At 50.6% G+C, this 20,681-nt stretch overlaps 1 long non-coding RNA gene across 1 annotated transcript; it reads left to right on the forward strand.

The window, feature by feature from the left end:
- Positions 1-2,262: 2,262 nt before the first annotated feature.
- LOC137443522 (uncharacterized) lies at positions 2,263-3,741 on the forward strand. Its single transcript, XR_010987908.1, has 3 exons — positions 2,263-2,377; positions 2,682-2,739; positions 3,673-3,741. It is a non-coding gene; the product is annotated as an uncharacterized lncRNA (long non-coding RNA).
- The last annotated feature ends 16,940 nt before the right edge of the window (positions 3,742-20,681 follow it).

Here is a 20,681-nt window from a genome sequence, read left to right on the forward strand (position 1 = left end):
TGTAGTCCCTATCAAGGCATGCATTGTTTGTACAAAGTAACCAGCTTTACACAATGAAGCCCCTGATCAATGGTCCTCCTTACAGGAGCAGTGAAGTATATTCAGCCCTAACAGTTTCTCTGTAACCTAGGCATTTACTCACAGTTTCACTGAGATAGCACCTGGAGGGATTGAAAAGAGCAGATGTGATGCTGAGGGACATGGTTTAGAGTTGTAGAGAGCAATGAGGTCTCCTCTCAGCCTCTTCTTTGAACACCCCCAGGGATGGTGACTCCACCACTGCCCTGGGCAGACCATTGCAATGTTTGGGAACCCTTTCAGTGAAGAAGGACTCTGCTCCCCAAAGCGAGTCTCACGAGTGCTGGGTTTAGGGGTGCAGGACCCTCCATGTGGTGCAAGTCTGTGACTTGCTGGGTCTGAGGACATTAACCCCCCTCCATGAGGTCTGGAACCTCCCCAGGGACTATGGGTTTTAGGGATCCGGAGTCTGGGGGTGCAAGATCCCTCCCAGAAGAACAGGATCCTTTCTGAGGTTCCCAGATTCAGGGATGCTGAGCCTGTGGGTGCAAGAGCCCCTCTTTAGGGACCGGGTTGCTGAGGTGCTGGGTCTGGGGATGTAAGACCTCTCCTAGGGGTCTGGGATCCCTCCAGGAGCACTGTGCTGGGTCTGGCAGTGCAAGACCTTTCCTGGGGTGCAGATCTCTGAGGTGCTGCATAGGACCCCTCCTGTCAGACGAAGACCCCTTCTGAGATTCCAAATCTCAGGGATGTTGAGGTGCAGGACCAAGAGCTCTCCTGGGGTGCAGGTTTCGTGACTACTGCGTCTAGGGGTGTAACACCTCCCGTGAGAGTCTGGGGTCCCCCTTGAGACTATAGATTTTAGGGGTGCCGAGCCTCGGGGAGCAGGATCCCTTCTTGGGGTACCAGGACCTGTCCTGTGGTGAAGGTTTCAGGGGCACTGGGGGCACAGGACCCCCTCCCAGGGAGCAGACCCCCACCCGGGGTGCCGATTTTCCCCCTGGGCGCACATGCTGGGTCAGGCCCGGGCAATGACGGCGTCCTGCAGGAGCAGGAAGCTGGGGCACGGTGGGTGCCACCCAACCACTGCTCCTGTCCAAAGTTGAGCGGCGACAGGAGCCAGCTGCACCCAGCCCTGCCCAGCCCGGGGGTCTGGCACCGCCGTGGGGTGAGTGGTTTCCTCAGGGGTGGGAGCTGAGGGGTCCCAAGCTCTGGGGTGTCGCCAGCCTCACCCCACCCTGGGCCGGGTGCCAAACAAGGTGGGTTATGGTCAGGAACCTCGAGCTGAGGCTGGTTTCAATAGTGTCAGGACACAAATGGGGAAACTGAGGCAGGGCAGGCTGGCACAGAAGAGGTTGGAGGGGTCAGTGGTGTGGGATGTCACCAGTTGCCAGAGCCAGTGTGTGCCCCACAGCTAAAGGAAGATGGATTAGAGCATCCAAGCCCTGATTAATTTGGTTAGAGAGGCAAAAGTACCCAGAGGCTGTAGTCCATCTTCACATCCAGCCAGGGTGGTCCTGAATGTGGAGATGCCAGAATGTGGGGTCCCCAAACCCCGACGCAGCTCCAGGGAAGCCATGATGGGAAGGCGGAGTCACAGCCGGCAGAGCAGGCTCAGCCTGTTTGGTTTGCTGGGCTCTCACCTCCTCAGAAGCTGCCAGGGCAGCTCAGCTCACCCCAAGTTTTAGGCAGAAGGAACTTCAGTGGAAGAAGGAGACAAGGTCTTTTGGTGGGAGGCTGGCAATGTGCTTTCTCAGGGCAGGTGGTCTCCTATCAGCCATGCAAGTTCAGGGGAAAACCAGTGGGGATGCATCAGGGGTGTCTTGTGATATGGTATCACTCCTCACGTCATGCCCCAGCACCATCCTTCATGCCCCAGCACTACTCCCCATGCCCCAGCATCACTCCTTATATCCCAGCATCATCCCACATGCCCCAGCAACACAGGGCCCATGGTTGCCAGCATTATACTTTCATTCATCACTTAGAGTCCTGCACCCACAATTGCCCCAAAATCCTTTGCCCTCACCAAAGAAGAGCAGGACAGGATGATGCCAAGCATTCCAGTGGGGTGAAAGGATGGGATACCTGAAAAAAAAGCTCCTGATATTAAAGGGAGAATGGGAGCACCCTCTAGCATGCCCTAACCAGGCCCATGCACCCCGTTATTACCCCAGTCTCCCTCCACTGGCCTGACCTGAGTCTTGTCTCTTCCCCATCTCTGCCTCCCCACTGGGAGCTTGATGGCTTCATCACTGACAGAGGGCTCAGCGGCCACAGCCTCCACAGTGGCCTGGGGCTTGGCCATCACTGGCCTCTTGCTGCTGTTCCTGCTCCTCCTCTGCTCCTTCTTCCACAGGTACATTCACTTTTGGGGGGCAAAACAAGGGAATCTGGCTTCTTCCCAAGGATTTTTCCATGGATATTATGGGTTTTGGGTAAAAGCCATGGATGGAGAAGAGGGGTGTCACCATCCATGTTGGAGTAGGATGGGGAGTGAGAAGCTGTAGGGTCAAGTTGAGCACTGGGGAAGGAGATGGGAGGGGTGAACAAACAAAAAATAGCAGCTAGAAAAGGGGACAACCTCTAAGCATACTCTGACCCCAGTATCCCTAGGGATGGGAAATGGCTCTGCTGATCTCTTCCTTCTCCTCCTTCTGCAGGGCAAATGAGCAGTTTTCCACCCAGAAAATGAAACAAAACTCTGGGCTTGTCCAAGGGGTGAGTCCCTCAGGGTCCCCAGTGTGTCCTTGAGTGGGATTTAATGGCTGCTTGTCCTGGCTAGAGGGCAAGGTGGTGGGATGGGGACTGAGGGGATGGTGGCCTAGTCCCACATGTCCCCTGTCACCAAACATCCCGTGTCCTCCCATGGCTCTCATGCTTTGACAGCCCTCCAGTGTCAGCACAGAGAACTTCCCTCTCCTCACCCCCATATCCAGCCAAATTAGCCTCCCAAAAGGGTGGGGACTGGGACAATGGTTTGGTTCTTGCTATGGTGTGTTGCCATGGGTGCCTCACGCCAAGGTTTGCAGGAGCTGAGCATGGGTGGCATGAGTGCCCCACCAAAAGCTGTGGGGCTGGCTGAGGCTGGTTGGAACTGGTCAGTGCCAGCAGAGGGCAGCCACCACACCATCCCCCCACCCTCAACACTCCCTCCCCAAATCCCAGGGCACCAGGAGCCCCTCAACACTCCAACTGCCTCCACAAGGGCTAGGGCACACCCAAGTGCCCAGGGAGGATGCATGAGTGCCAGGAGGGTGAGGCACAAATGCCAGGGGGGTGTTGATGCTTGAGTGTTCAGGGGGACATGCACAAGTGCCCAGGGGGGGATGCATGAGTGGCAGGAGGGGATGCACAAGTGCTGGGGCAGGGAGTGCATGAGTACCAGAGGGAGGGATGCACGAGTGCTGGGAGGATGCATGAGTGATGGGGGGATGTATGAGTGCTGGAGGGAATGTATGAGTGCTGGAGGGGATGCATGAGTGCTGGAGGGGATGCAGAAGTGCCCGTGGGGGAAGCACAAGTGCCCAGGGGTATGCACAATATCTGGGTAGGATGTAGGAATGTTGAGGTGGGGGCATATGCAGGTGTACAAGGGAGGATGCCCAAGTGCCAGGAGGCTGATAGGTCTGCACTTGCTTGTTTGCACTGCAGGTGAAGCTGGCAAGGCTGAGCTCCAGTGAAGGGGAAGGAGCACTGCCAGAAGGTAGGTCACAGCCTAGGGCAGCACCACTGACGCTCTGCCATCTCTGCCTCCACACACCCAGGGACATGGTTCCCACTACAGGTGTGGAGTGCTACAGGATGGTGACACACTGGGATGCCCTGGAAATGGCCACATCAGTGTGACAAATGCTAAAGGGATCAGGGGCTCAAGTCGTGTTCTCTGCTATCCCTCTAACGTCAGCAATGGATGAGGAAACACTGAGGAAGGTCCGACAGATCAATTAATGGCTCAGGGGCTGGTGCCATTGACAGGGCTTTGGGTTCCACAATCATGGATTGGTTTTCAAGGCACCAGAGCTGAAAACAACTTATGGGACACACTTGTCCCAGAGGGGGATAAGAATCCTGGGGCAGGAATTGGCAGGGCTCATTGATAGGGCTTTAAACTAGATTTGAAGGGGGAAGGGGTTAATAGTCTCCTGCTGGCCGGTGACAAACAGAGGGGCAGCTCACCAGCAGCAGAGAGAAGGAGAGCTGGTAAGGGCTCTCAACTTGCTGCCCTGAGGCAAGCCATGAATGATCCACCAGGACATTCTGTGGAAACCGAGGGGATTTGGCACAAGAGGAGGACAGGGCCAGCCCAGCTGAAGTGCTTCTATGTGAATGTGTGCAGCTTGGGCAACAAACAGGATGAGTTAAGGGCCATTGTGCTGCTGGGATGTCACAACATAGTGGCTGTTACTGAAACTTGGTGGGATGAATCCCATGACTGGGATGTAGGGATAGATGGGTATAAACTCTTTAGGAAGGATAGGCAGGGAAGGAGAGGAGGAGGTGTTGCCCTCTATGTCAATAGCCAGTTGGAATCAGTGGAGCTCCAACTGGGGAGGGATGATGAGCTAGTTGAGAGCGTATGGGTTAAAATTAAAGGCAGGACAGGGGAAGGAGATATTACTGTGGGGGTCTCCTACAGGCCACCTGACCAGCAGATCCAAGCAGATGAGGCCCTAAACAGACAAATAGAAGCGGCTTCCAGGTCACAAGCCCTGGTCCTCATGGGTGATTTCAACCACCCGGACATCTGCTGGAGGGACAACACAGCAAGGCACCAGCAATCCAGGATGTTCCTGGACTGCATAGAAGACAACTTCCTCCTCCAAATGGTAGAGGAACCAAGAAGAAATGGTGCTATGCTGGACCTTGTTCTCACCAACAGGGAAGGGCTGGTAAGCAATGTGAGGCTCAGAGACGGCCTTGGCTGCAGTGACCATGAAGCAGTTGAATTTAATATCCTCAGGGCAATCAGGAGGAAGTATTCTAATCTTAGGACCCTAGACTTTGGGCGTGCAGATTTTGATGGCTTCAGGGATCTGCTAGCCAAAGTGTCGTGGGACAAAGCCCTGGAGGGAAGAGGGACCCAGGACAGCTGGTCAGTATTCAAGGACCACCTCCTCTGTGTCCAGGAGCTCTGTATACCAACAAAGAGAAAAGCGGGTAAGAATGCTAGGAGGCCTGCCTGGATGAGCAAGGAGTTACTGGACACACTATTACTTAAAAGGAAACACTACAGGAAGTGGAGAGAAGGACAGCTAGAACAGGGGGTATATAATGAAGCTGCCCGAGCAGCAAGAGTCCTGATTAGGAAAGCCAAAGCAGAGTTTGAATTGAATCTAGCCAGGGAGATTAAAGGGAACACTAAGAACTTCTACAGGTATATTAATGGGAAGAAGAAGACTAGGGAAGGTGTGGGCCCCCTCAGAAAGGAAACTGGTGACATGGTCACAAGTGATGAGGAAAAGGCTGAGGTACTTAATAACTTCTTTACCTCAGGCTTCCCTGCAAGGGCCTCTAGCCACACTCCTGATGTTATGGAAGACAATGCCAGGGACGGGGAGGAAGAACTGCCCATTGTAAGTGAAGATCAGGTTGGTGATCATCTGAAGAACCTGAAAGTGTTCAAGTCTGTGGGACCCGATGGGATACACCCACGGGTACTGAGAGAACTGGCAGATGAGGTTGCTAAACCCCTCTCTATTATATTTCAAAAGTCATGGCAATCTGGTGAAGTCCCCACAGACTGGAAAAGGGGAAACATTGCCCCCGTCTTCAAAAAGGGTAAGAAGGAGGAACCAGGGAACTACAGGCCAGTCAGTCTCACCTCTGTGCCTGGAAAGATCATGGAGCAGATCCTCCTGGAGTCACTATTGGCTCAGAAGAATAGTGAAGAGGTGATTGGGAACAGTCAGCATGGCTTTGCCAAGGGCAAATCCTGCCTGACCAACCTGGTTGCCTTCTATGAGCAGGTGACAAAATTAATAGATGAGGGGCGAGCAACTGATGTCATTTACCTGGACCTGAGCAAAGCCTTCGACACTGTCCCGCACCACATCCTGGTCTCCAAACTGGTGACACATGGGTTTGATGGGTGGACCACTAGATGGATAAGGAACTGGCTTGATGGCCGCACCCAAAGAGTGGCTGTCAATGGCTCCATGTCCCAGTGGAGGCCAGTGACAAGCGGAGTCCCTCAGGGATCAGTCCTGGGACCTATCTTGTTCAACATCTTTGTGGGTGCCATGGACAGTGGCATTGAGTGCACCCTCAGCAAGTTTGCTGATGACACCAAGCTGTGTGGTGCAGCAGACACGCTGGAGGGAAGGGAGGCCATCCAGAGGGACCTTGACAGGCTGGAGAGGTGGGCACAAGCCAACCTCATGAAGTTCAATAAGAGCAAGTGCAGGGTCCAGCATCTGGGTCGAGGCAATCCCAGGCACAAATACAGGCTGGGCAGTGACTGGCTGGAAAGCAGCCCTGAGGAGAGAGACTTGGGGGTGCTGGTGGACAAGAGGCTCAACATGAGCTCTCAGTGTGCACTTGCAGCCCGCAAAGCCAATCAGATCCTGGGCTGCATCAGGAGAAGTGTGGCTAGCAGGTCGAGGGAGGTGATCCTCCCCCTCTACTCAGCCCTGGTGAGACCCCACCTGGAGTACTGTGTCCAGTTCTGGAGCCCCTATTACAAGAGGGATGTGGAGGTGCTGGAACGTGTCCAGAGAAGGGCCACAAGGATGATCAGAGGGCTGGAGCACCTCTCCTATGAGGACAGACTGAAGGAGTTGGGGCTGTTCAGTCTGCAGAAGAGAAGGCTCCGAGGTGACCTAATTGTGGCCTTCCAGTATCTGAAGGGGGCCTACAGGAAGGCTGGGGAAGGACTTCTCAGGATCTCAGGTAGTGATAGGACTAGGGGGAATGGAATGAAGCTGGAGGTGGGGAGATTCAAGCTAGATGTGAGGAGATGGTTCTTCACCATGAGAGTGGTGAAACCCTGGAATGTGTTGTCCAGGGAGGTGGTCGAGGCCCCGTCCCTGGGGGTGTTTAAGACCAGGCTGGATGAGGCTCTGGCCAGCCTGATCTAGTGTGGGGTGTCCCTGCCCATGGCAGGGGGGTTGGAACTAGATGATCCTTGTGGTCCCTTCCAATCCTGAATGATACTATGATACTATGATACTATGACAGAGCCAGGAACTGCAGTCCGAAGTTCTTTGGGGCTCAGCCTCACTGCATCAACCCTACTCAGTTAATGATTTGCGTGACTCATGAACTTGGTGGAGCTGCAGGGCTTGGCAGGACTTTGAGCCAGCCCTTGGGCGGACATATGGGACTGCACCCCTGAAACCCCTGGCTAGGGTCATGACACCCTAAGTAGGGGATATCATTAGCACCAAGCAGCTACTTTCAGTTCCCTGGCACAGAGAAGATGGTGGGGACTCCCCATGGCCATGGTGAAGGGGCTGGGAGCTGCATCCGAAAGCAGCTCCTAAAATTCCCAGTTGAAGAAAAATATCCCAGTAAAACCTGCCATGAGACCCAGTTCCTCTAGCAGGGCCCTGATTTAAAATACCTCCTGGGCTGCTCTGTGCTGGCAGAAAGGGAATTGCCTAGGAAAGCTTTACAGAAGATGGTTTAATGCTCCAAACCTTCCCAGTGGGTGAAGCTCCCTGCACATTTGCTTTTCCATGCAGCTGAACACAAGTTTTTCTTCCCAGTTACTCCAGGAATATCCTTTGTCCCTGGATAACAGGGCTAATGAAATCCCATGGATTAGTATCTCCACAAGGCTTACCTTTGAGATGTTCCAGAGAAATTCCTGTTCCGCCTTGCACTGCAATGGGGAGCTCCAGAGTGTTTTGTGGGGTGGCCCCACCAGCCTCCCCCCATTCTTGTATCTCCCTCAGCTGTGTTTACCTCTCAGTGAGGCACTTCCAATCCTTTCCTGCTTTTCTGAAGCAGGGTAGGGAAGAGACACACTGAAAGTGAAGCTGTGGCCCCTTGGGGTGTGCAGGCAGGCTGCTAGGGCACACCAGGGGGCTCAGGTGCTCACAGTGGGGGGGCTTACACTGGGTGCTCATGTTGGGGTCCACATGTTGGAATTCCCAGGCTGAGATGTTTGGTTTGGGATGCTCATGCTGGGGTACTTCTGTTGGGGTGCTCACACTGGGGTATTCATGTTGCAGTGCTCATGTGGAGGTGCCCCTGTTCAGATGCTCACATTATGGTGCTCAAGCTGGGATGCTCAGGTGGGGATACTCAGGTTGAGATGTTCATGGAGGGATGCTCCTGTTGGGGTGCTCATGTGGTGCTAACAGAGGGCTTATGCTAGGGTGCTCACATTAGGTTACCCACACTGGGGTGCTCATGTAGGCATGCTAGCAGAGTGCTCATGTTGGGAGGCTTATGTTGGGACGGTCATGGGGTCCTCATGTTGGGATGTTCACATTGAGGTGCTCACATTGGGATACTCATGCTGTGATGCTCATGTTGGAGTGCTCATTGGATGCCAACAGAGAACTAGTGCCAGGGTGTTTATGTTGAGGTGCTGATGGGGCAACTGCTTTCTGCCAGGATGGAACTGGAGGGTAGTCAGGAAGCTGTGCTGTCCCCAAGAGTCTCTGGCCTGTATCTGGCCCTGCCACCCCCTGCACTGGCCAGCAACCTGTACCTCCATTTCTACACTGCATGCACCTGTCCTGCACTGCAGCTGGAGCCAGAACTCAGGGCACAGCACCTCAAACCCCACGGGATCACCATATCACTGCATAGTTAAGGCAGGAGAAGAAATTACTGGAGCACTGCAATTGACGGCTACAGGCTCTTCAGGAGAGACAGGCAAGGAAGGAGGGGTGGAGGGGTGGCCCTGTACATCAGGGAGGCACTAGATGCCACTGAGATGGAGATTAGGGACGATCAGGTTGAGTGCTTGTGGGTAAGAATTAGAGGGAAGACCGGGAGGGGAGACATCCTGGTTGGAGTCTGTTATAGACCACCCAACCAGGAGGAAGATGCTGATGAAGCATTCTATAGGCAGCTTAAGGCTGTCTCAAGATCTCCGGACCTTATTCTCATGTGCAACTTCAACCTGCCTGACATCTACTGGGATCTCAACCAAGCAGAGAGGAGACAGTCTAGGAGGTTCTTAGAATGCATGGAGGACAGCTTCTTATCCCAGGTGCTGCGAGAACCTACCAGGGGTAAGGCTATGCTTGACCTCCTCTTCACCAATAGGGAAGGGCTGGTGGGTGATGTGGTGGTCGGAGGGTGATTAGGGTCCAGTGACCACAAGATAATTGAATTTCCAGTATTCGGTCAAGCTAAGAGGGGTAGCAAGAAGACCTCCACTCTGGACTTCCAGAGGGCAGACTTCAGGTTAATCAAGGAAGTAACTCAGAGGGTTCCTTGGGATAAAGCCCTTAAAAATAAAGGGGTCCAGGAGGGCTGGACCTGTTTCAAGGAAGAACTGTTGAAGGCGCAGGAAGAGGCTGTGCCAATGTGCCGGAAGATGAGCCAGCGGGGCAGACGGCCAGCCTGGATGGTTAACGAACTGTTAATAGAACTAAGGGAAAAAAAGAGGGTGTATCATCTTTGGAAGAAAGGTGAGGCAACCCACGGAATGTTTAAGGATGTTGACAAATCATGCAGGAAGAAAATTAGGGAGGCAAAAGCACATTTGGAGCTTAAACAGGCCTCTGCTGTGAAGGACAACAAAAAGTCCTTCTATAAATATATTAATAGCAAGAGGAAGGGCAAGGACAACCTCCACTCCTTGGTTGACATGGAGGGAAATGTTGTATCAAGGGATGAGGAAAAGGCAGATATACTTAACACCTTCTTTGCCTCAATTTTTACTAGCAGGACAGAACGTCTTTCAGACAGCTGGCCTGCAGAGCTGGCAGAAGGAGCCAGGGAGCTGCATAGTTTCCCTATGTTCCATGAGGAGGTGGTTGGAACTCTCCTCAGCAGCTTGGACCCCACAAGTCCATGGGACCAGAATCCACCCTAGGGTGCTGAGAGAGCTGGCAGATGAGCTGGCCAAGCCACTATCCATCATTTTCCAGCAGTCCTGGCTCACTGGAGAGGTCCCAGAGGACTGGAAGCTGGCCAACATGGTGCCCATCTACAAGAAGGGCCGGTTGGATGAGCCAGGGAATTATAGGCCTGTCAGCCTGACCTCAGTGCCAGGCAAGATCATGGAACAGGTCATCCTGAGTGCAATAACACAGCACTTACAGGATGGCCAAGGGATCAGGTCCAGCCAACATGGATTTAGGAAGGGCAGATCCTGCCTCTCCAACCTGATCTCTTTCTATGATCAGGTGACCCGTCTGGTGGATGTGGGGAGGCCTGTGGATGTGGTCTACCTGGACTTCAGCAAGGCCTTTGACACCGTCCCCCACAGCAAACTGCTGACTAAGCTGTCAGCCCGTGGATTGGACCATTACACTCTGTGCTGGGTTAGGAACTGGCTGGAGGGCCGGGCCCAGAGAGTGGTAGTGAACAGTGCCACATCCAGCTGGAGGCCAGTCACCAGTGGTGTCCCCCAGGGATCAGTGCTGGGCCCTGTCCTCTTCAACATCTTCATCGATGATCTGGATGAAGGGGTAGAGTCAGTCATCAGCAAGTTTGCAGATGACACAAAGTTAGGGGCAGATGTTAGTCAGTTAGAGGGTAGAAAGGCTCTGCAGAGGGACCTCGACCGACTGGACAGATGGGCAGAGTCCAATGGGATGGCATTCAACAAGTCCAAGTGCCGAGTGCTGCACTTTGGCTACGGCAATCCCATGCAGAGCTATAGGCTGGGGTCGGAGTGTCTGGAGAGCTCCAAAACAGAGAGGGACCTGGGTGTGCTGATCGACAGCCACCTGAATATGAGCCAACAGTGTGCCCAGGTGGCCAGGAGGGCCAATAGCATCCTAGCCTGCATTAGGAATAGTGTGGCCAGCAGGAGCAGGGAGGTCATAGTGCCCCTGTACTCTGCTTTGGTTAGGCCGCACCTTGAGTACTGTGTCCAATTCTGGGCCCCTCAGTCAAAGAAGGACATCGAAACACTTGAGCGTGTCCAGAGAAGGGCAACAAGGCTGGTGAGAGGCCTTGAACACAAGCCCTATGAGGAGAGGCTGAGGGAGCTGGGATTGTTTAGCCTGGAGAAGAGGAGGCTCAGGGGTGACCTCATTGCCCTCTACAACTACCTGAAAGGTGGTTGTAGCCAGGAAGGGGTTGGCCTCTTCTCCCAGGCAACCAGCACCAGAACAAGGGGACACAGTCTCAAGCTGCGCCGGGGAAGGTTTAGACTCGAGGTGAGGAGGAAGTTCTTCACCGAGCGAGTCATTCGTCATTGGAACGGGTTGCCCAGGGAGGTGGTGGAGTCATCGACCCTGGAGGCGTTCAAGGGGAGATTGGACATGGCACTTGGTGCCATGGTCTAGTCGTGGGGTCTGTGTTGATAGGTTGGACTCGATGATCCTCGAGGTCCTTTCCAACCTAAGTGATACTGTGATACTGTGATACTGTGGCAGGTCCTGCCTGACCAACCTGATCTCCTTCTATGATCAGGTGACCTGCCTGGTGGATGTGGGGAGGCCTGTGGATATGGTCTACCTGGACCTCAGAAAGGCCTTTGACACTGTCCCCCATAGTAAACTCCTGGCCAAGCTGTCAGCCCATGGCTTGGACGGGAGCACACTGCATTGGGTTAGGAACTGGCTGGATGGCCGAGCCCAGAGAGTGGTGGTGAATGGTGCCACATCCAGCTGGTGGCCAGTTACTAGTGGTGTGCCCCAAGGATCAGATGGGCAGAATCCAACGGCATGAGATTTAACACATCGAAGTGCCGGGTTCTGCACATCGGCCACAACAACCCCATGCAGAGCTACAGGCTGGGGTCAGAGTGGCTGGAGAGCAGCCAGGCAGAGAGGGACCTGGGGGTGCTGGTTGATGGTAGGCTCAACATGAGCCTGCAGTGTGCCCAGGCAGCCAAGAGGGCCAATGGCATCCTGGCCTGCATTAAGAACAGTGTGGCCAGCAGGAGCAGGGAGGTCATTCTGCCCCTGTACACTGCACTGGTTAGGCCACACCTTGAGTACTGTGTCCAGTTCTGGGCCCCTCAGTTTAGGAAGGATGTTGACTTGCTGGAACGAGTCCAGAGAAGGGCAACAAAGTTGGTGAGGGGTTTGGAACACAAGCCCTATGAGGAGACACTGAGGGAGCTGGGGTTGCTTAGCCTGGAGAAGAGGAGACTCAGGGGTGACCTTATTGCTGTCTACAACTACCTGAAAGGAGGTTGTAGACAGGTGGATGTTGGTCTCTTCTCCCAGGCAGCCAGTATCAGAACAAGAGGACACAGTCTCAGGCTGCACCAGGGGAGGTTTAGGCTGGATGTTAGGAAGAAGTCCTATACAGAAAGAGTGATTGTCCATTGGAATGGGCTGCCTTGGGAGGTGGTGGAGTTGCCATCATTGGAGGCTTTCAGGAGGAGACTTGATGGGGCACTTGGTTCCACGGGTTAGTTGTTTAGGTGGGTTGGATTGGTTGATGGGTTGGATGCGATGATCTTGAAGGTCTCTTCCAACCTGGTTTATTCTATTCTATTCTATTTCTATTCTATTCTATAATCCCACAGTGGAGGACCCCAGGCTGCATGGGCCAGACTGGACACTCCATTCCCATACCCTCTCTGATGCAGCCCTGAGGACTCCAGAGTTTCTGCGGCACCGGCAGCTCCCAGGTTTGCCTACGACTGCTGACACACCCACAGATGACCCTGTGCCAGATGCTGCAGCATGCATCTACGAAAGCATCTGGTACAAATCTGGGATGCCAAAGAAGAACTGGGATAGCAGCAGTGCCCAGGAGGACTTCCCATCCCTGCCTGCTGGCAATGAGCCCAGCACCCTAGTGCAGGAGATCATCACCCTGGTGCAGGAGATCATCACCTCACACAAGCCAAGCAGTGAGGGGAGCTCCTGCCCTGTGTATGCCCAGGTGTGCAAGCCACCCCAGGCAGCACAGCCCCACCAGCCCATCAGCCCTCCTGAACCCCAAGAAGAAGCACCTCCATCGCTGCCAGAAAAGCACTTTGATGCGGCATAGGATGCCCTGGGGATGTTGGGGGGCTGCCTTGAGCCCAGCTGGCTTGTGCATGCTTGATGGAGGGTTTTCCCGGCTGTGGGCAGGCATGGGCAGAGGCCGTGGAGAGCTGCCCACTTCCTCCCCAACTCTAAAATGAAGTGTAGGTGGCCCAGGTTATCCTCCAGCATCCAGTATGGGAGTCTCTGGGAGTCCCAGTGGGACATCCTCATTGCTGGCCCTGCGTGGAGCAGGCCGTCAGGTGACTGCAACACGGGGTTGGCTAAAGAAAACCTGCAGGAGAAAAAGACAAGAATTAGCTTTTGGAGAAGCTGCAAAAGAACCATCCCAAAATTACCTCTGTGCATCATCCAACCTGGATGTTTTTGGGAAAATCACCTATAACATGGTCTTGCTTCCCAGGAGCAAGATTTTACAGATGAGGAGCTGTGTAAATAGTCCTTAGTTGCTGAATTAATCATTTTGAATGGGTGTGCTGCACCCTGCTTCATCCCTGGGGTGGTTTGAATGGGGTCTGGGGCAAGACCATCAGATGATACTCAGGGCTTGGGCATGGAGTTGGGACAGCAGCTATATTTTGCTGTATCATGAGTGTGGGCTGGCCTGACAGAGCAGGGGGACTTGTTGGTTCTCCCCCCAAAAGGCTGGCAGGGCCCCAAGGAGGCCTGGAGGGCAGCAGTGGTTATATGGAGTAACTGAGATAACACTATTGTGCCTGCTCCTGAGAGGTCCCTGTACCTTCACTATGCTGCAAATACCTACCAGCCCCAGGCAGCTCCATGGGGACCAGCATGGCCCCCATCTCCTCCTCTTCCCTGCTCTCCATCACCTCTCCTTTGACTTTTGGTGGTGGCCAGCAGTGGATGCTCATCCCAAAATGAACAGAGCCAAGGAAACCCATCATCCCTATCCCACCAGTGAGGCAGGAGGGTCTGACTGCTTCCTTTTCCCAGCTCTCCATCCGAGCACTCATCCATCCCATCCTCCCTCCTTCTCTTGTCATATACATCTCCAGAGCAGCCTGGGCTACAATCCCAAGTGATCCCCCTGCTCTCTTTTTCACTCCTGAGCACCTCATCCTGGCAAAACAATGAGCTGTGTCCCACTGGAACTCCTTTCAACAAGGCCAAGTTCCGGGCCCTGCACCTGAGACACAACAACCCCATGAACACTCCAGATTTGGGGAAGAGTGGCAGGAAACTGCCTAGCAGAAAAGGACATGGGGTTGTTAGTTGACAGCTGGCTGAAAATGAGACAGCAGTGTGCCCAGGTGTGGCAATGCCAGCGACGAGCAGTGTGAGCAATCTGGCAGTGCAGGCCTAGAGCCTGACATTGTTGTCGGACAAGAGGGGACATGGGTCCCAGGAACACCTGTGCAATTCAGGCCTTGAAGAATTCTCTGTTGATAATATACTGGCGGAGTAGGAGATGTGAGAAAGTGCTGATTGCTTGGTATGCTGAAACCCAGCTGCCCCTGAGATGGGAGGCAAGCAAGATAAGGAGGAGGCGAGATCTGGGAAAGAGAGCAATTAGGCCGGATGGAAGAATTCCACAGAGTTGTGAAAACAATGATGTAACCTTTTAGAGAGCAACCAATAGTATGTTGCCAAGTGGGCATAATTATAGCAAACTGTATATAAGATGTGTCTGATGCTCAATAAAGTGGAATCCGCTGATCAAATTGGTCGTTAAAGCGGCCCCCTTCTTGCAGTAAGTGGCGCTCGAACACGGGACCCTAATGAAGACAAACGTTAGGGTTTAAGAAGTTCTTCGGGACGTTGGGAGATTCGCAGTAAGCCGGGAGGCAAGAAGACGGCCGGCCCGGGATAGCAGTACCGGAGGCTGCAAGAAAAGGGAAGACAGCCTTGAAGCCGAAGACGCTGTAGAGCCGGAAACTGCTTAAACGAGGTCTGTGCGCACAGGTATTAACGTTTAAATACGGACATGGATAGGCAGGCAGCGTATGATTTATTTATATGCTTTTTAGAAAAGCGACAGTGTAAGTTAAATTTTACAAAGGAGTTGGTGCCGCTGTTAAGCTATGCAGGAGAGTTAGGATATTTTAAGGACCCAAATGAGGTGTTTGAAAAATTGCAGTGGAAAAAGTCTGGACAAGACTTGTGGCTGCATGGCTTAGATGATGAAAAACGAGCAAAGGAGTGTGGAAAATGGTGGAAGATGGTTATGACAGCATTGGATCAGCATCGTGCTGAGCAAGTGGCAGCTTATCAAGCCAGGGTACGATTAGATTGTACGGACCCAAATGGAGCAAGTGTTACACATGCTGGGTTGCCTTTGTCAGAAGAGGTTCAGGATTATTTAAGAAAGGAGAAGGCTGCGTGTGTAAAAGGACTAGGTGGCAGAGTCGAATTACAATCTGTAACACAGGACTCTGCTGAGGAGCCTTCCCCGTATCTTTTAGCTGAGCAAATTGTACAGGAGAAGAAAGTAAGTGAGGGAGAGGAGACAAACAGGGCGATAGATCCTGGAGGTGGTGTTAAAGATCATGCGAGAAAGCACGCAGAGTATTGGCGAAAGGTTGCAGAACACTTAAACGCTGAAGGAGATCAGGAAGGGCTTAGCCGGCTGGCTGCTTCACATCAAGTTCTTCCAGTAATGTATACACAGGTCCCTGGGGAGCAAAATGTTTTTCAGGCTGATGTAACCCAATTGCCATGGAAATTGTTATCTCAATTACGACAGACTGCGAGTCAGTTTGGGGTTCAATCTGAACCAGCTAGACAGATGATTGATTTTATTTATATGAACTATAATATGTTACCTAGAGATTCTTATAATGTTATGAAGCTGATCCTAACAGCATCTCAATTTATGACATTTTTGAATGAGTGGGAACACCTAGCTAGACAATCAGCTGGAGTACAAAGACAGCAAAACGATCCATTATTTGATGTAACAGTAGATCAGTTGTGTGGAACGGGACAGTATGAGAGACCAGAGTTACAGGCACTTTTACAGCCGCCTGTTTTGCAAGCATCAGCCCAGATAGTGAAGATGGTTTTTGACAAGCAGAAGGATGGAAATGCAAATCCTCACTATATGGGAACTAAGCAAGGTAGACAGGAACCTCTTGGTGAATTTGTGGATAAGTTGCTTGCCGCACTTAGAGCAGCAAGCGTAGGAGAAGGTATCCGAGAGGCAATTTTAAGGCAGTGTTTAATGCAGAATGGGAACCAGCAGACACAGCAGCTTATTACATCAGCAGATCCTAGATGGACAGTAGCCGAATTGTTGCAGAGGGCTCAGGACTTGCCAAGCAATCCGATGGCCATGCTGATGGAGGTGATTGGTAAGGGATTACAAAAACAGGCTGAGGCGTTGTCAATGACAATGACAAAACAGTTTGAGCATAATCAGCAGGTTATGGCAGCCTTAGTACCTTTGCGCACAGACTCGAAAGGGCAAGGCCGACCCTATAAGCAGTCATCAGACGAAATACAGTGTCATCGAAAAGCGTAAGGCGGAGATATCGTCTAAAGTAATGCCTGGACTTTTGGCCCATAGATCCGCTTTAGGGCATTTCCCTAGCGGAGATAGTTATTTTGATGAAGCTTGTTGGAGAGAATACAGGAACAAGTTGTGGGACTTGGTTATAGATGGTCATAAAACTGCTGTAAAGCTGCAAAAGTCGTGGCGAGAATGCATGAACTGTGTTAAAACCTACGAACTGAAACAGCGAATGGCTGCTGCAGTTAGAGCAACTTTGTCAGGACGAGATGCAGCGCCAGGTGTATCTGAGTTGCAGCTGAAAGATGTGTCTGAGATCTATCGACCGATCGACCGGGGCCGCCCCCGATACATCTTGCGGCGACCACACCGCGTTTACCAGCCGTCACCACTGCCGTTTGCACACAGCGGGGAACCTTCCTCTGACATCGCCAGCGACGGCTCGGACTCGGAAGATAACACCGGCAGCGAGGAATTCAAACAGCGCCGACTTTGCTTTACGGCCCCTCTTAGAAAAAATGGAGCGCTTGGAGGCTCGCGGTTACAGCGTTCCTGCCACCGCTCTCCTCCCGCGAGCCCTGCCGGCCCCCGCGGATACCGACGGCTCCGACCAAGGCGGTACCGGCTGACGCACCACCGATACCGACAGCGCCGACAGTAGCAGCGGAGCAGCTGCCACGGCAGCAGCCCCCACCCCTTTCCCCCGCAGCGGCTTTAGCCGCACTACTCTGTTTTGATTTAAAGCAACAGTACTCATTTTGTCATTTCTGATTGTAACGTCTTTTAGAGATTTGTTATTTAGAGTTTTGTTAAGTTTTTCTAATAAGCATAATGAATAAGTAAGCATTTGGTATTTATAAGTACTTAGTACATAGTAATTGCAGTAAGGTGTATGCACTTAGTTAAGAGTTCAAATTGTAAGATTTTCTTTTGGTTCGAACCTTCTTAGTTGTCTGCCTAGGCATTTCAAAGGAGCTCCATGTAATATAGTTAAGGAATGTATAAACAGCTTTTAATTTTGGAAAGTGTTTTTTAGTTAATGTAACAATTTTATTTCTTTTTAGACACTGATTTGATGGATTAATTTTAACATAGTTTTTTAAGGTTTTAAGGATTTTTTGGTATTAGCATAAGTTAAGGTTTGTAGTAAATAGGTATTAATTTTAACAACTATTCCTTCACTAATGTGCAGAAGAACCAAGACTGAGAGGAAACAGCATTTCCCATGAAGTCGAACATCGATCACAATAACTATTATGATAATCTGGGGTCAAAAGCATCAATCAAAAAATATTTTGTCCTGAATGATGAATTTGAAAATAGGCAGTTTGGGCTGGTAAATACAGAAAACCTATTTTGTGGTGAGAAAAAGGATTTAAATCCCCATGGAAAATTATTGAAAGGGATTGGCATAAGTGGGAAATAAAGACTAGAGAAATTTTAGTTGGGAAATATCAGGAATAATTAAAAGGATTAGTAAAAGGAAAAGTAAGAGACATAAGATTTTGAAGGCAGAGGAATTGAAATAACAAAAGCACAATGGGAAATGGTAAACGAACTAACCAAGGAAGTAGAGAAGAGACTCCAAATGGAATTTTGAAGTGGGTTAAGGAGTTAAAAAATCTGTAGGGCTCCTGAAGAATGTAACTGCTGCCGAGAAGAAAATACACCCGGCTGCTGGTTGCACCCCAGCAGGCCGAGGAGGCAGAGTTCACATATACTTGGTGGAGCCTAATTTTGATCCTAACCCTATTTGTACATAAGTAGTCCAATCGAAATCAAAAACCATGTTCCCATGTGTGGAATCTTGATCAGACCGGAGAGAAAAGACTTGAACTTGAAAAAGCAATGGTAAATTTTTCTGCTACAGTTGAAATCATGATGAATGCAAGCATAGATGTAATAAAAGTGCAGCAAATTGAAATCAATAGTCTCTCGAAAATATCTACTCAGAATAGATTAGCTTTGGATTTTTTATATGTTAAGGAAGGGGGTGTATGTGTAGTCATAAATGTAAGTTGTTGTAGTTATGTTAATCTAGATAAACGAGTGAAAACAGATTTACAGGCGATTGTAAACCACAATCAGATATTACATCAGATTTCTTTAGATGATACTTCTTGTGGATTTAAAGAAATATGGGATAAGTTAACTTTCTGGTTACCAAACCTAAATTGGCTTAAACATTTGTTTGTAATATTGTTGGAATAATTGTAATATTGCTATGCATAATACTCTGCAATTGTTGTTACAAAATACTAAGACCTTTAAGTAAGATTGCTCATGTCAATGAGTTACAAGTAGAGAATTATGATCAGAATGTGATCAGAACAGATGAACTTAATTATGATCCAATTAAGAAGGTTCTGAAATATCTGGAAATTTTAACACAAATCAATGGTGACAAAGAAAAAAAAAAAGGGGGGGGAATTGTGATGAATATACTGGTGATTCGTGTTAAAATTGTAAGACTTAGAGGGCACTGGGATTAAGGGTCAGGATCTTGTGAGGCCTGTTTAGAGGGTAAAGAGAAAGAAACCTATCTTGCAGACTTGCAAGGACACTGTCTGGTTAATTGGAGACATCACGGCTGAGAAGGAGCTGTCTTAAAGATAAACATTCAGAACTGGGAATTTGTTTTCTTCAGATAAGAAGCCTGCACAATTGAGCATGTGTGAAAGTGGATGCTCTGACCCTTACCACACTGAATGTAGGGAGAAGGGATTTGACCACCTATTCTAAGACTATCATATGCCTCCCTTCTATTTAGCATAAGTTTGCTTATATAGATGATGAAACTATATAAGATGAAGAAAACTATTGTAAGGTTGCTTTTTGGGTGAAGTTGGTACCAATAAGAGATTAGTATTACTAGGATGACCAAAAACACATTATTATGGGTAATTTTATATTGGGCAAAGCAATGAAGCTCTTTTGCTCTTGCTGATTGCCTGCAAGTTTTCTGTCTGTGAAGCTAGAGCCTGGCCAGATCTACCTTTACAGATTAAAGAAATCTTGCTACCATTAAACAAATTATGATTTTTGACCATCCTAGAGAAAATAGAGGTGCAACATAACAGGTAATAATGAATTGATTGAACTTTTTCAGACGTGTCTGATAGGGATACCCAGACTTAATGTAAATATGTTTGTTAATTATAGTAGTAAGTTTTAAGGTTCTTAGGTATCATTGTACTCATTTTGATTATTGTTAAAGTTGTTTATAATTGTATTATGCAAAGTGTTCAAAGAATAACTTCCAAGGCCTTACTTGCACAAAAGAAAAACGGGGGAATTGTTGTCGGACAAGAGGGGACATGGGTCCCAGGAACACCTGTGCAATTCAGGCCTTGAAGAATTCTCTGTTGATAATATACTGGCGGAGTAGGAGATGTGAGAAAGTGCTGATTGCTTGGTATGCTGAAACCCAGCTGCCCCTGAGATGGGAGGCAAGCAAGATAAGGAGGAGGCGAGATCTGGGAAAGAGAGCAATTAGGCCGGATGGAAGAATTCCACAGAGTTGTGAAAACAATGATGTAACCTTTTAGAGAGCAACCAATAGTATGTTGCCAAGTGGGCATAATTATAGCAAACTGTATATAAGATGTGTCTGATGCTCAATAAAGTGGAATCCGCTGATCAAATTGGTCGTTAAAGCGGCCCCCTTCTTGCAGTAGTGACTGGCCTCCAGCTGGGTGTGGCACCGTTCACTACCACTCTCTGGGCCCGGCCCTCCAGCCAGTTCCTAACCCCGCACAGAGTGTAATGGTCCAATCCACGGGCTGACAGCTTAGTCAGCAGTTTGCTGTGGGGGACGGTGTCAAAGGCCTTGCTGAAGTCCAGGTAGACCACATCCACAGGCCTCCCCACATCCACCAGACGGGTCACCTGATCATAGAAAGAGATCAGGTTGGAGAGGCAGGACCTGCCCTTCCTAAATCCATGTTGGCTGGACCTGAGCCCTTGGCCATCCTTCAGGTGCGCAGTTATTGCCGCCAGGATAATCTGCTCCATCACTTTCCCTGGCACTGAGGTCAGGCTGACCGGCCTGTAGTTTCCAGGTTCCTCCATCCGACCTTTCTTGTGGATGGGGACCACGTTGGCCAGTTTCC

The sequence above is a fragment of the Melanerpes formicivorus genome, unplaced genomic scaffold (genome assembly GCF_026170545.1).
Source record: "Melanerpes formicivorus ecotype bairdi unplaced genomic scaffold, bMelFor1.0.p_v2 SCAF_9, whole genome shotgun sequence".
Lineage (NCBI taxonomy): Eukaryota > Metazoa > Chordata > Aves > Piciformes > Picidae > Melanerpes > Melanerpes formicivorus.